Source organism: Diabrotica virgifera, chromosome 10 (genome assembly GCF_917563875.1).
Source record: "Diabrotica virgifera virgifera chromosome 10, PGI_DIABVI_V3a".
NCBI classification, from domain to species: domain Eukaryota; kingdom Metazoa; phylum Arthropoda; class Insecta; order Coleoptera; family Chrysomelidae; genus Diabrotica; species Diabrotica virgifera.
This window is the reverse complement of record NC_065452.1, coordinates 14478515-14491356: the sequence shown is the minus strand read 5'-3', so window position 1 is coordinate 14491356 and position 12842 is coordinate 14478515.

Sequence of the window (12842 nt, the reverse complement as noted above, 5' to 3'; positions counted from 1 at the left end):
ATTCGAGTAAAAGATTCACTGATCCAGCAAGTTGTGTTTTTGTTGGAGTAAAACTGCTAAGTTGCGTTTTATGGGTGTTAATTTATGTTTCTCCTCGTCAAGGAGTGTGATTTGATATTTATTTCACTATTTTGAATGTCGCTTTAGTTTACAACATAAAATCGATTGGATGGTATGCCAAACGTAATTCAATCTACTTCAAAGGAAAAAATTAGGAAGGAACAACAAAATGTAATATATTTTTGATGGAGTAACTTATATATATTTCAACATTTCAAGACGGGAATAATTATTTTTTCAGTAATAACACAATATTTGATTTTTGAGATTTCTCTAGCTGTTCATGAAATAATTAAAATTGTATATAAAAAATTATTGTCTCATTTAAAATAAATATTTCTTATTTACCAAACCTTTGACTTGGCCCCCTTTGGAGTTACGCAGGCGTGCGCCGCACGCGTTGCACGCCCGGTTACGGGGGCCCTGTTTCTTAATAAACCTTTGGGCTAAAACATGGTTAAAATACAAAAAACCAAATTAATGGCATAAAGTAGACTGTATTTCAAAGAACATTATCTGTCTAGAAAGGGATTGATCGACACTCACCTTATATGAAATGGAATAAAAGATACAATTTGGCATTTATTTAAATAAAAAATAAAATATCAATGCAAATTAATGTACATTACAGACTGCTGCGCGATTAAAAAGAATGATGAGTTTAAATTTCTTTATCAAAGATAATCAAACCGAAAAGGTAACCTAATCTCTTTTGCGATTAACATGCGACATGTGTCGGTGTCATAAACGCCGAAAGAATAGCATATCAAAGAAACAAACTTATTGTTCATTATGTTAAAATATAATAGAAATATACTGTTGTTTGATAGTTAGTCGAAAATAGCCGCGCATTCTCAGCAAATTTTGGTTTGTTTAACTGATATCGCAACCCAGCACAAACGAAGTTTAGTCTTATAATTGAGACCGATAAAATTTGTGGTCAACTATTTCTAATGGGAATAAGCCACAATTTTACCAAAAAAATGATTTTATTAACGTTTCGAAGCCCAAATCGGGTTTCGTTGTCAAAATACAAAATACTACTAGAATAAACAAAAATGTTGTTGCTAAGTAAACAAATTCTTCTAATAATTTATTTAATCTGACTCATTTATATTGGCAATTCAGACGTATATTATACATTTTAAAGTAGGAGACTTTAAAATGATATCGCCAATATTTATGAGTTGCGTTCCTGGGACGACTTTACTAAAAGATAGTTCATTCGATTACATGAAATCAATCCCAACTCAAGAATATCCGTCACAAAAAAATCATAGCAAAAGTCAGAATTTGGTATTAGTTTTTTGAAGGTAAATTAAATGTAAGACCAAATACTTACTATGTCGGGATAGTATCACGAGGTTTTTTCCTGGTTTTCCCTCGTGATTTACTATGGAATCTTTAACGCGAGAATTTTACCGTCATCGTTGCATTTATGCCGACGGATATTCTTGAGTTGGGATTGATTTCATGTAATCGAATGAACTATCTTTTAGTAAAGTCGTCCCAGGAACGCAACTCATAAATATTGGCGATATCGTTTTAAAGTTTTCTACTTTAAAATGTATAATATACGTCTGAATTTCCAATATAAATGAGTCAGATTTAATAAATTATTAGAAGAATTTTTTTACTTAGCAACAACATTTTTGTTTATTCTAGTAGTATTTTGTATTTTGACAACGAAACCCGATTTGGGCTTCGAAACGTTAATAAAATTATTTTTTTGGTAAAATTGTGGCTTATTCCCATTAGAAATAGTTGATTAAAAAAATGCCACAAGGAAATAGCTTCAGAACAACAAAATTTGTGGTATTATATTTTTTATCAGCTAAGCTAAGATCACATAATTTTTAAAATGTTGTGGCGGCTATTATCACAATCTGGACAATTAATTTCAGAGCGAAGAAATCGTCTGCTGGGAAAGCATGTTCAAAATGTTTTATTAACCTCTGAGTACGTATCAAATGTGTCAAATATGTTCTTTTAATGGATATTTTGATTCGCTATGTATGCTTATGGTATTGTTCGTAATGCGCATATGTCCAATTTTACAAATTTTTGTTACATATTTTTTTGCGTCTCTTAGAGTCTCTATGCATCTAAGCATATACCCTAAATACTATACTCCCTAAAATGACACTCGGTTCTAACTGCAAGACGCAAGAGTCTCGCAGGGTTAGTCTTGTTCTTGCTCAAATCTTGCAGGGTCAGTCTTGGTCTTGGTCTTGCTAAAATTAGGCGGTCTTGGTCTTGGTCTTGCGAAAATGCAAGAACAAGACCAAGCCTGCAAGACCAAGAGCGATTTTGGGCAACACGAGTGGAGAAATATGACAACTATCTTTGTAAAGTCATTGTCATTGTTTGTATAAATTTGATCAAATATGGTAAATAAATGTTAGGTGTTTGTCATTATGAGGGTAGATTAAATATAAGAAGAGAGATGAGTTTGCAAGAAGCAGAAATGCAGCTCGAAGGCATGGATGATAAAAGAGAGAAAGATAACATCTCAACAGAGGAAGAAGTCATCAAATCAATACATAAATTGAAAGAAGACAAAGATCCTGGATCAGATGGCATACAGGTAGTATACCTAGGCTAGTAGAACTGATTTGGAAGCAGGTAAAACTACCAGCAGACTGGAACGTAGGAATAATTATTGTACTTATCCACAAGAAAGGGGATCAAACAGTTTGTGAATACTACAGAGGCATTACCCTGCTAAACGTGACCTACAAAATATGGGCCTACATTCTTTAGGATCGACTGTCGGGATATTGTGAAAGCATAATAGGCAAATACCAATGTGGGTTTCGCAGAGAAAAGTCTACTATCCATCAAATATTCCTTCTAAGACAAGCTTTGGGAAAACATATTAGTATGGAATTGATACTCACCATTTATTTGTGGATTTTAGATATGCCTATGACAATGTAGACAGAAATGCACTATACAAAGCCATGGTAGAATTTAATATCCCAATACACTTAGTAAAATTGGTGAAAGCAACTCTCTCAACAGTCGAGTGTACGGTTAGAATCAGTACGAAATATCAAGAATTTTCCAGACACAAACAGAACTACTTCGACAGAGAGATAGCCTATCGTGCCTTCTATTCAACATTTCCCTATAAAAAGCTTTTAAAGAATCTGGAATAGCAACAAGGGGGACCATTATTAATAGGAGTGATTACAGACTACATTGATATCATAGCAAGAAGACAGGCGGACCTGGTTCAATCGTTCGCGGCATTGGAAGCAGCAGCAAAAGAATGGGGACTCGTTAATACTAATAAAACTAAGTAGGTACATGAAGGTCACAAATAATAATTAAGTAGCCAAACCCGAAGATCTAACGGTTGGGACATATACTTTTGAAGGAATAAGAGAGTTCATATATCTAGGCTCACAAATCAACCAAATAAGTAATACAGTGACTGCAGAAATTAACAGGCGTATATATCGAGAAAGAAGAGCATACTATGGATTAAACAAACTTTTAACATCAAATTAATATACAGGGTGATTGATTAGTAGGGTAAAGCTCAATAGCTCCGCTATAGTAATAGATAGCAATAAAAGTTAATAACAAAAATTTTAGCCACCTTTGAGCTTCACATTACAAAATTAGTTAAAATGTTACAGGGTGTTCGATAACACAGTGGCAGACCTAACTTATGTTTTTTTAAATGGAACACCCTATATTTTATTTTACATTCGAAATCCTGTTAACTTCTCCATCACAAAAATATAAAGGTTTGTAATGCTATACAGGGTATTCACAAAGTTATAACCAATTTTATATGAAAATCGTAACAAGTTCAACTCCCTGTATAAATAAAAATAAGCACAACAGCAATGGTCTATTAATGGCATATTTTTTATTTATTGTCAAAATTTTTAAGAATTATTGATATTGCTAATTTTCTTTATATCAAATACAGGGTGAGTCAAAACGCAAGTACATTATTTTCTCAGTAATGTTAAATGGAACACCCTGTATTTTATATCATTGTTGAAAAGTAACATTACCGTACTTTAATTTTTATATAACATTCCCTATGCCCAAATTTATTAGTTTTCGAGATATTTTCATTTTTCAGAGCAAATTATTTTAGGTGTTTAAATTTATCTAAATTTTAAGTATGCCATGACTGAATTGACAATTGAAGATTACCGATTTATCAATCCGGTAATCAATGTAACACTGTAGCAAATAAAGAAATAAAAATAACTTATTAGTAATATATTTTACAAACAAAAACACAACCACTACATTCAACATTTTTGAAACAATTAAAAGCTATCTTTTTATGTAAATGCAACAAATAAACAAAGAAAATTAGTAATAAATTTTACAAAAAAACACACAAACACAAAATACAATATTTTGTGAAGACAATTAAACACTACTTTTGTATGTAAATGTAACAATGTAACAAATAAAGAACGAAACATAATTTATCAGTAATACATTTTGCAAAAAAACATGTTTGAAAAAATTAGAAGCTACTTTTAATAAAATATTTTTAATATTTAATTACATAAGGTGTTCAAAATTATCTCCTAACACATTTATGTACGCCTAAAAACGATCATTGAATGAGCTACTTACTCTACGGAGCATTTGTAAATTAACACATCGAAATACACTTTGTATTCTATTTTTCATCTCATCCCTTGTTGTTGGAGGTATTTTATAAACTTCATTATTAACGTAACCCCAAAAAAATCAGTCCAGTTTATTAAATTCTGGTGATTTGGGTGGCCACGGTACTGGTCCATTGAAAAATGAAAATATCTCGAAAACTAATAAATTTAGACATAGGGAATGTTATCTAAAAATTAAAGTACGGTAATGGTACTTTTCAATAGTGATATAAAATACATGGTGTTCCATTTAAAATTACTGAGAAAATAATGTACTTGCGTTTTGACTCACCCTGTATTTGATATAAAGAAAATTAGCAATATCGACCATTCTTGAAAATTTTGACAATACGTTAAAAAATATGGCATTAATAAACCATTGTTGTTTTGCTTATTTCTATTTATACAGGGAGTTGAACTTGTTACGATTTTCATATAAAATTGGTTATAACTTTGTAAATACCTGTATAACATAACAAACCTTTATATTTTTGTGATGGAGAAGTTAATAGAATTTCGAATTTAAAATAAAATATAGGGTGTTCCATTTAAAAAAACATAAGTTTGGTCTGCCACTGTGTTATCGAACACCCTGTACCATTCTAACTAATTTTGTAATGTGAAGCTCAAAGGTGGCTAAAATTTTTATTATTAACTTTTATTGCTATCTATTACTATAGCGGAGCTATTGAGCTTTACCCTACTAATCAATCACCCTGTAGTCTCAAAAAGAACAAAAATATTGATATACAGAACTCTAATCAAGCCCGTGCTCACTTACGCGTCAGAAACGTGGACGATAACAAAAAGTGATGAAGAGTGGTTAGGCTGTTTTGAACTTAAAATCCTCAGATTTTCTAAAGGCAGGAAAACTGATTATGGCGTAGATGCTATAATCACAGTATAAAGAGGGACAGTAAAACCTCTTCCATGTCGGCACTTTGATCTCAAGAAGTAATACCGGCAGTACGCAAATTGGTAATTCACCAGTGGTGGATGCGGGTTTTCCCTGTTAAGGGAGCGTTCAAGTATTACGTAACGCAATTTTTGAAGATTTTTGACCCCCCTCCCCCTAGGTAACGCACTCTAATGGGCGTTTAACTATTGCGTAACGCAATTTTTGAAGATTTTTAACCACCCACCCCCAACCTGCGTTACGTAATACTTGAACGGCCCCTAAAACCCGTACGTTTCTATGCGACTAGCAATGCGAGAGTGGGGCAAAGGCGACTGGGAACATTGCGCGGTCGCCATGCTCGACTAAAGATTTTACTTTCAATTTTTCCGAGAGTGGTTCTACTGTCCCTCTTTAAGCCAAGCGTCCACAGACCCGCATCGTACGCATCGTACGCAACGGATTTTAGTTTGCCTTACAATGATTGCCGATAATGCGATCCGTACGATGCGGATCAGTGGACGCGGTTACATAAGTTTCTGTACAAGGCAAACTAAAATCCGTTGCGTACGATGCGTCCGATGTGTACAATACGGGTCTGTGGACGCTTGGCTTTATACTGTGCTATAATCTTCAGCTTTACCGCCTTTATAATGAGCCTAGTGTTGGTAGGTCTATCAAAATAAACAGTCTGCGGTGGTTATGAGGGACCACTTAGAGGGAATGAATGGGATGGAGCCGTCGAAAATCATTTATAAGCAAAGACAGGATGGAGTAAGGAGAAGAGGCAGGTCCAGAGTACGATTTAAGGACCAGGTGGAAGACGGCTTACGAGTATTAAGATTACGATGGAAGCTGATTCTGGAACAGGTCAAGACCCATCATGAGTTGTAGTTTGTTGTAGGTCTTGACCCACCATCATATGCTTAACGTCAAATTGTGAGATTTCAGGTAAATGTCAGTCATGTACGGAGCGAATCAGAGGTGTAACCAGGATGGCACAAGGGGGGGAGGGTTACAACTACTTGATGGTCTCTGGAGGGTATGAAATAGTAATGGTGTTTAGCGTATATACCTCAAAGTAGTACATCCAAATTGGAGGGGGGTTATAACCCCCAAACCCCCCTAGTTACGCTTATGGATCGAATACCTACAAACTATTTATTTTTATATTTACTTACGATTGGTAAGTTTTGAATTTTATTTATTTATTTATTTATTGACGGGATTACCCCATTAAAAGTTATACAATTAACAATAATAAGTTAACGAGCTAAATATGTACTAATAATACTTTAACAACATTATAATTAGATAACAAATATTAGAATAAGAATAGATAGGTACTTATAACCTTAGAACTAACAAAAAAATTAAATAAATACTCTATTTAAATTATTTTTAAACATATTCAGAGATATATCAAAAATTTCAATGTGTTTGTCATTTATAAGTTTACAGTAACGATCTATAGGTGAATTTTGGCCATAACTTGTGCGATGGAAAGGAATATAAAATGTTATAAAATCACCTCTTCGATTTCTAGTTTTATATCAACATTAATACACTGTAATAGATCACAGCAATCTAAATTTCCATTTATTAAATTATACAAAAATACTAATCCTACTTGATTACGTCTATTTTCTAGTGTATTAAGTTTTAAACTGTTTTCTATTAATGAATAATCGTGGTCTACAATAGTTTTACCTAATTTAAATGCACAGAACCTCAAAAATTTGTGTTGAATTTTTTCAACAGTCATATTATGAACTGCATGGTATGGAGACCATACCATAGAGCCATATTCAAGTTTAGATCGCACCAAAGAACAATAAACTCCTCTTACAGTGTCAACTGAAAAATTACTACAGTGTCTCAAAATAAATCCTAACATTTTTGAAGACTGAACTGTTACGTAATTAATGTGTTCAACAAAACTCAAACTTTCGTCAAAAATCACTCCTAAATCTTTAACTTTTGAAACATATTTCAGATCTTCATTATTTATTTTATATGAAGTATTGATCTTCTTATTACCTTTGAAAAAACTAATGTAACAGCATTTTGAGACATTTAGGTTGAGTTTGTTTACTGTACACCAATGTGTCAATCTATCCAGGTCTTCCTGCAGAAGGTGTTGGTCTAAAGGACTAGAAATTATCTTTGATATTTTAAAATCGTCAGCAAAAGCTAAACCATCACTGTTTTCAAAGCAGTCGAAAATAGAATTCACAAACAGATCAAAGAAAATCGGTGAGCAGTGCCCGCCCTGAGGAACGCCCGATGTAACTGCAATAGAGTTTGACAGAAAGGATCCAACCTTAACCTTCTGCTGGTGGCCAGACAGAAAACTCTTGACCCAGATGACTGTGGTTATGCCAAAACCAATATCGATGAGCTTCTTAAGGAAAATGCTATGGTCAACTCGATCAAAAGCTTTAGATTTATTTATTTTATTTAGCGTATGGCTTAAGTATATCACAGAATATATTTAGATTTATGCATTATACAATGCATCACAAACAGATGTCCAATTTTTTTTATATTCGATTGACCCTTCGGTTGCCATTACAAAGTCTATAGGGTCGCCTGTGTATGCTCTGCGTGGGCAGTCCTGAACAATGTGACTGATCGTCTGTCTTGCAGCGCCGCAGTCACAAGAAGGCGAGGGGAGTTTACCCCATCTGTGGAGGGAGTCGGCGCATCTTCCACAGTTTGTTCGAATTCGATTAAGGGCTGCCCAAATCTTACGGGGACGTTCAAATTCGCCAGGTTTCCCTATGATGTCCGGTAGACTATGGTAATGCGGATCTGTCCTACTTTCCCAATCTTCTCTCCATCGGGTATTTAAGTCAAAAGCTTTAGAAAAGTCTGTATACACTGTATCAATTTGTTTAAAGTCTTCCATAGCATTTATTAATCTATTCTGATATAAAACTAAATTGGTAATAGTAGATTGACCCGAAAAAAACCCATGCTGATTCTTATTTATTAAATTTCGACATAACCAATTTAACTGACCACAAACCAAGCTGTCAAAAAGTTTGGGAATAGATGAATGTATGCAAACACTTATATAGTTCTTAACATTGCTGTTATCTCCGTTCTTGTAAATAGGCATAATATAACTATTTTTCCAGTAATCAGGAAAAACAGATGTTGTTAGGGACACATTATATAAAACATGCAATGATTTTGTAAGGCAAGCCGCACACCAAATAAACATGAAACGAAAAACATGAAACATGAAACGTGAAACATGTTTCATGAAAATAAAACACTGCTAAACAAATCTCAAAGTCCGCCTACCAATGAAACGAGTGTGATTCATGCTCATGACACATTTTTATTTTCGGAGAGTTTCATAAATGGCCGGACGTATATTTATTTAGCAGTGTTTTATTTCCATGAAACGTAATTTACGTTTCATGTTTCTTTGATGTGCGGCCTGCCTTAGAGTACAGATACACCTTTTAAGTAGAATATTGGGTATTCCATCAGAACCTAATGTAGTTTTACTAGGTAAACGCAAAATTTTATTATAAATTTATTGTATAGAAATGTCTGCAAAGTCAATATTTTGTGAACAATTTACAGGTAAAACTAAATTATCCACAGAACTATTTTGGTCTCCAGGAGTGTAGACTGTCTGAAAGTATTCCTTAAAAAGGTTCACAATGTCTTGGCCATTTTCTGCCAACTCTTCATTATACTGCATTGAGTGTGGTAGTGAGTGATTAGACTTTAGGTCGCGCACATACTTCCAAAAGTACCTAGGATTAGTTTTGAACTCATTATTTACATGAGATATATACTGAGACCAACATACTTCTCTGACTCGTTTGCATTCTGTACGTAGTTGACAAAATCTTAGGTAATCTGAATGTAATTGTGATTTACTGTAAGTTTTATGCATTTTTCTCTTTTGAGATGTTATGCATCGCAATTCTGGTGAAAACCATTTAGGAAAACTGCTAGATATATATTTTTTCAAAGGTACAAAAAGAGCAATTCCCATAGCCAAGATTTCATAAAAATTGTTAACTGAATCATTAATATTATTTGAGAAACATTGCTCCCACTGTACACTTGCTAAAAAATTATTAAGACCAAAATAGTTTGCATTCTTAAAATCATAGTAAAAATCATGTAGATGTAAGGTACTAGAGTCTTGATTGTTAGAAAATAGGTTTAAAGTACATTCGTAACTAAAATGGTGCAAACTATCAGCAAAAATAAAATCCTTAGATTTACTAAGTTGTACATTTTTGTCATTTGTAAACAACAGATCCAAATATATATTCCTACTATTGGGTATTTCATTTAATTGATACAGTTGCAAAAAACCAAATTGTTGAGCAAGTCCTACTGCATTCGATGTACCAGGACACTCTACTCGAACTCCATAATCGTCATTAAACCACCTAGCATCTGGTAAGTTATAGTCACCAAATAAATATATTTTATTCAACGGAAACCTTTGCAACATATTTTCAACTGCTTCACAATGTTTATTGTAATATATTTCAGGCATCTGAGGTGGAATATACAGACCTCCAATTATGAATTTTATACTTTTAAAATTACAAGAAATAAATAATTGCTCCACAGTTACCTGTTCTATATGGATTCTAGCAGAAGATATAGTTTTACGTACATAAACAAGAATGCCACCACCTCGTGATTTTTGACTAGTTAAACTTGATCTATCATTACGGTATATATTGTAATTTTGACATTCCAATTCACTATCCAAATAGTCACAGCACAGGTTGCTCTCAACTAATACTAAAATATCATAGGAGGAACTATTCACAGCCATTTTTAGAGCATCTAACTTAGTACGAAGACCTCCCACATTTTGGTAGTAAGCTATCAATGGGGTATTGATTAGTTTTCCTGATTTCTATGATTAATTCTTTTAGCTATAACCTTTGGTATCCCATTTATATATTTAATCTGAAGATCAGGTTCACCATTGCTTATTCTGCGTTGCAATTCCTCCTTAGCTGACTTAAAAGCATTTTGTTGTAGCTTTGTTGAGTCATATGATATTTTAAATGATTCTAGACGTCTTTTGGAACGAAAAATGTGCTTGACAGTTTCAGAATTATTGCAAATGATCTTAATTGGTCTAGGTTTGTTGTTTCTTCCTTTCTGACCTACTCTGAGTACCTTAACAATATCTGGTACCTTGGTTTGATGCCCTACTTTCTCAAAAATCTGATGCACAATCTGAGTATCATGTCTAATCTTATCCTGAAAATCAATAGCAGAAGACTCGGGAACATCATATACCATAAGGTTGTTTGCCCTAATGGAGCGTTCATGGGCTTCACTTAAAATCAACTCGATGTTCGATGATACTGGAGAAGATTTGAGTTCCTGCAGTTCCCTTTTAAGACTGTTAACTTCATCTTGTAACTCACTCATTTTTCTTACTACCATTGGAGCCGATTTGAAGGCATCTCGGCACTCCAAGCATAGAAACATTAAAGTTCTTTTTTGAAGCACTACAGCCCTCATTTCAGATGCAGACATTCCAGAACATTCCTCTGTCAGATGAAAAGTCGTCCTACAGCAATCACAATATATATGCTTGTCTTGGGATTTTATTTCCAAGTTGCATTGTTTACAATCTGCAGGCATGGTTAACCTCACTTTTAGCCTAACTGCTTTTAATTTTACAAGATAATAAAATATTACTAATATTTCTGGTAATTTCGGTCTTGTCAAAAATTTTTTGCGGCACCTGTCGGCGGCCTTTTTGAATACGTCGCCGGGGGGCACCGCCCCTCTTCCTCGTTATGGCCCTGATAGTAGAAGCGGAACGCGGAACTTTATCAGAGTGCGCAAAGTGGCCTTATCAATGTTTAATATGTACATGTTTAAGAAATTTGATACGGCCGCTTTAGATACGAGCTTGCCGATATTTTAATATCCCATTAATCATGAAAATTAGTCATTAGTACAGTCTTGCATATTAGTACAGTTAAAATTATTAGACGACAAAATATTTTGCCAGATAAATTAAAAAACAATAAAATCCTTTATAAAAGGTATAAATTTTTTAACCTTTTATAAAGAACACGAAATCAACACAAATCTAGAGAGAAACCCAGGAAATAATTGCAACGTAGAACAGCAGTGGCAATTCTTCAAAACCTCTATATTAGAACCAAGTAAGAAAGTACTTACTACAACCAAATGTAAGAAAGAAGAATGGATGGCGGAGGAAATTCTAGAGTTGATGAATGAAAGAAGAAAAACAAAACCATTAATAAGACCCGCTATAAACAGCTTCAAAACCAAATAAGAAGAAAAATTAGGGAGGCTAAAGAAACCTACTTCTCTGAAAAATGTAAAGAAATAGAAGAACTGCAAAATACATATGACAACTTACCTACATAAAAAAGTCAAAGAACTAGCCGGAATAGGAAATAGAAGAATCTCAAATATATTGCTCGACAAAAATGGAAATATTATAATGGAGACAAAACGAAAACTACGACGATGGAAAGATTATATCGAGGAACTGTTTCATGACCAGAGAGAAGCTAGTACATCCGTAGATAGCCAAACGGGAGATGTAGGCCCAGAGATAACCAAATCAGAGGTTAGTCAGACAATAAACTCTATGAAAACCAAGATGCCAATCTGCTGGTCCAGATGAATTGCCTAGCGAGCTGATAAAGTTGGTCAACGAGAAAAACCTGGACATAATAGTAGAACTGTTCAACGCTATCTATACTACAGGAATCATCCCTAGAGAAATGTTGACATCAGCCTTTGTGTGTTTGCCAAAGAAGGTGAATGCAAAAGAATGCAGTGACTACCGAACCATAAGCTTAATGTCACATAACTTGAAAATTCTATTGAAAATTATCCACGCCAGAATACACTCTAAACTGGAGCTGGATATTACTGACACTCAGTATGGGCTCCGCAATGGTATGGGTACCAGAGAGGCATTATTCTCCTTCAACGTGCTGGCACAGAGATGTTTGGATGTTAACCATCCTCTTTACGTATGTTTTATAGACGACAATCAGGCGTTTGATAAAGTAAAACATGATCGACTCATGGAAATCCTAAAAAATAAAAACCTAGATGAAAGAGATTTAAGACTAATAACACACCTCTTTTACAATCAGCGAGCAATAGTAAGAATTGAAAAAGAAACATCTGAAGAAATGGAAATAAAGAGAGGAGTCAGGCAAGGCTGCATAATA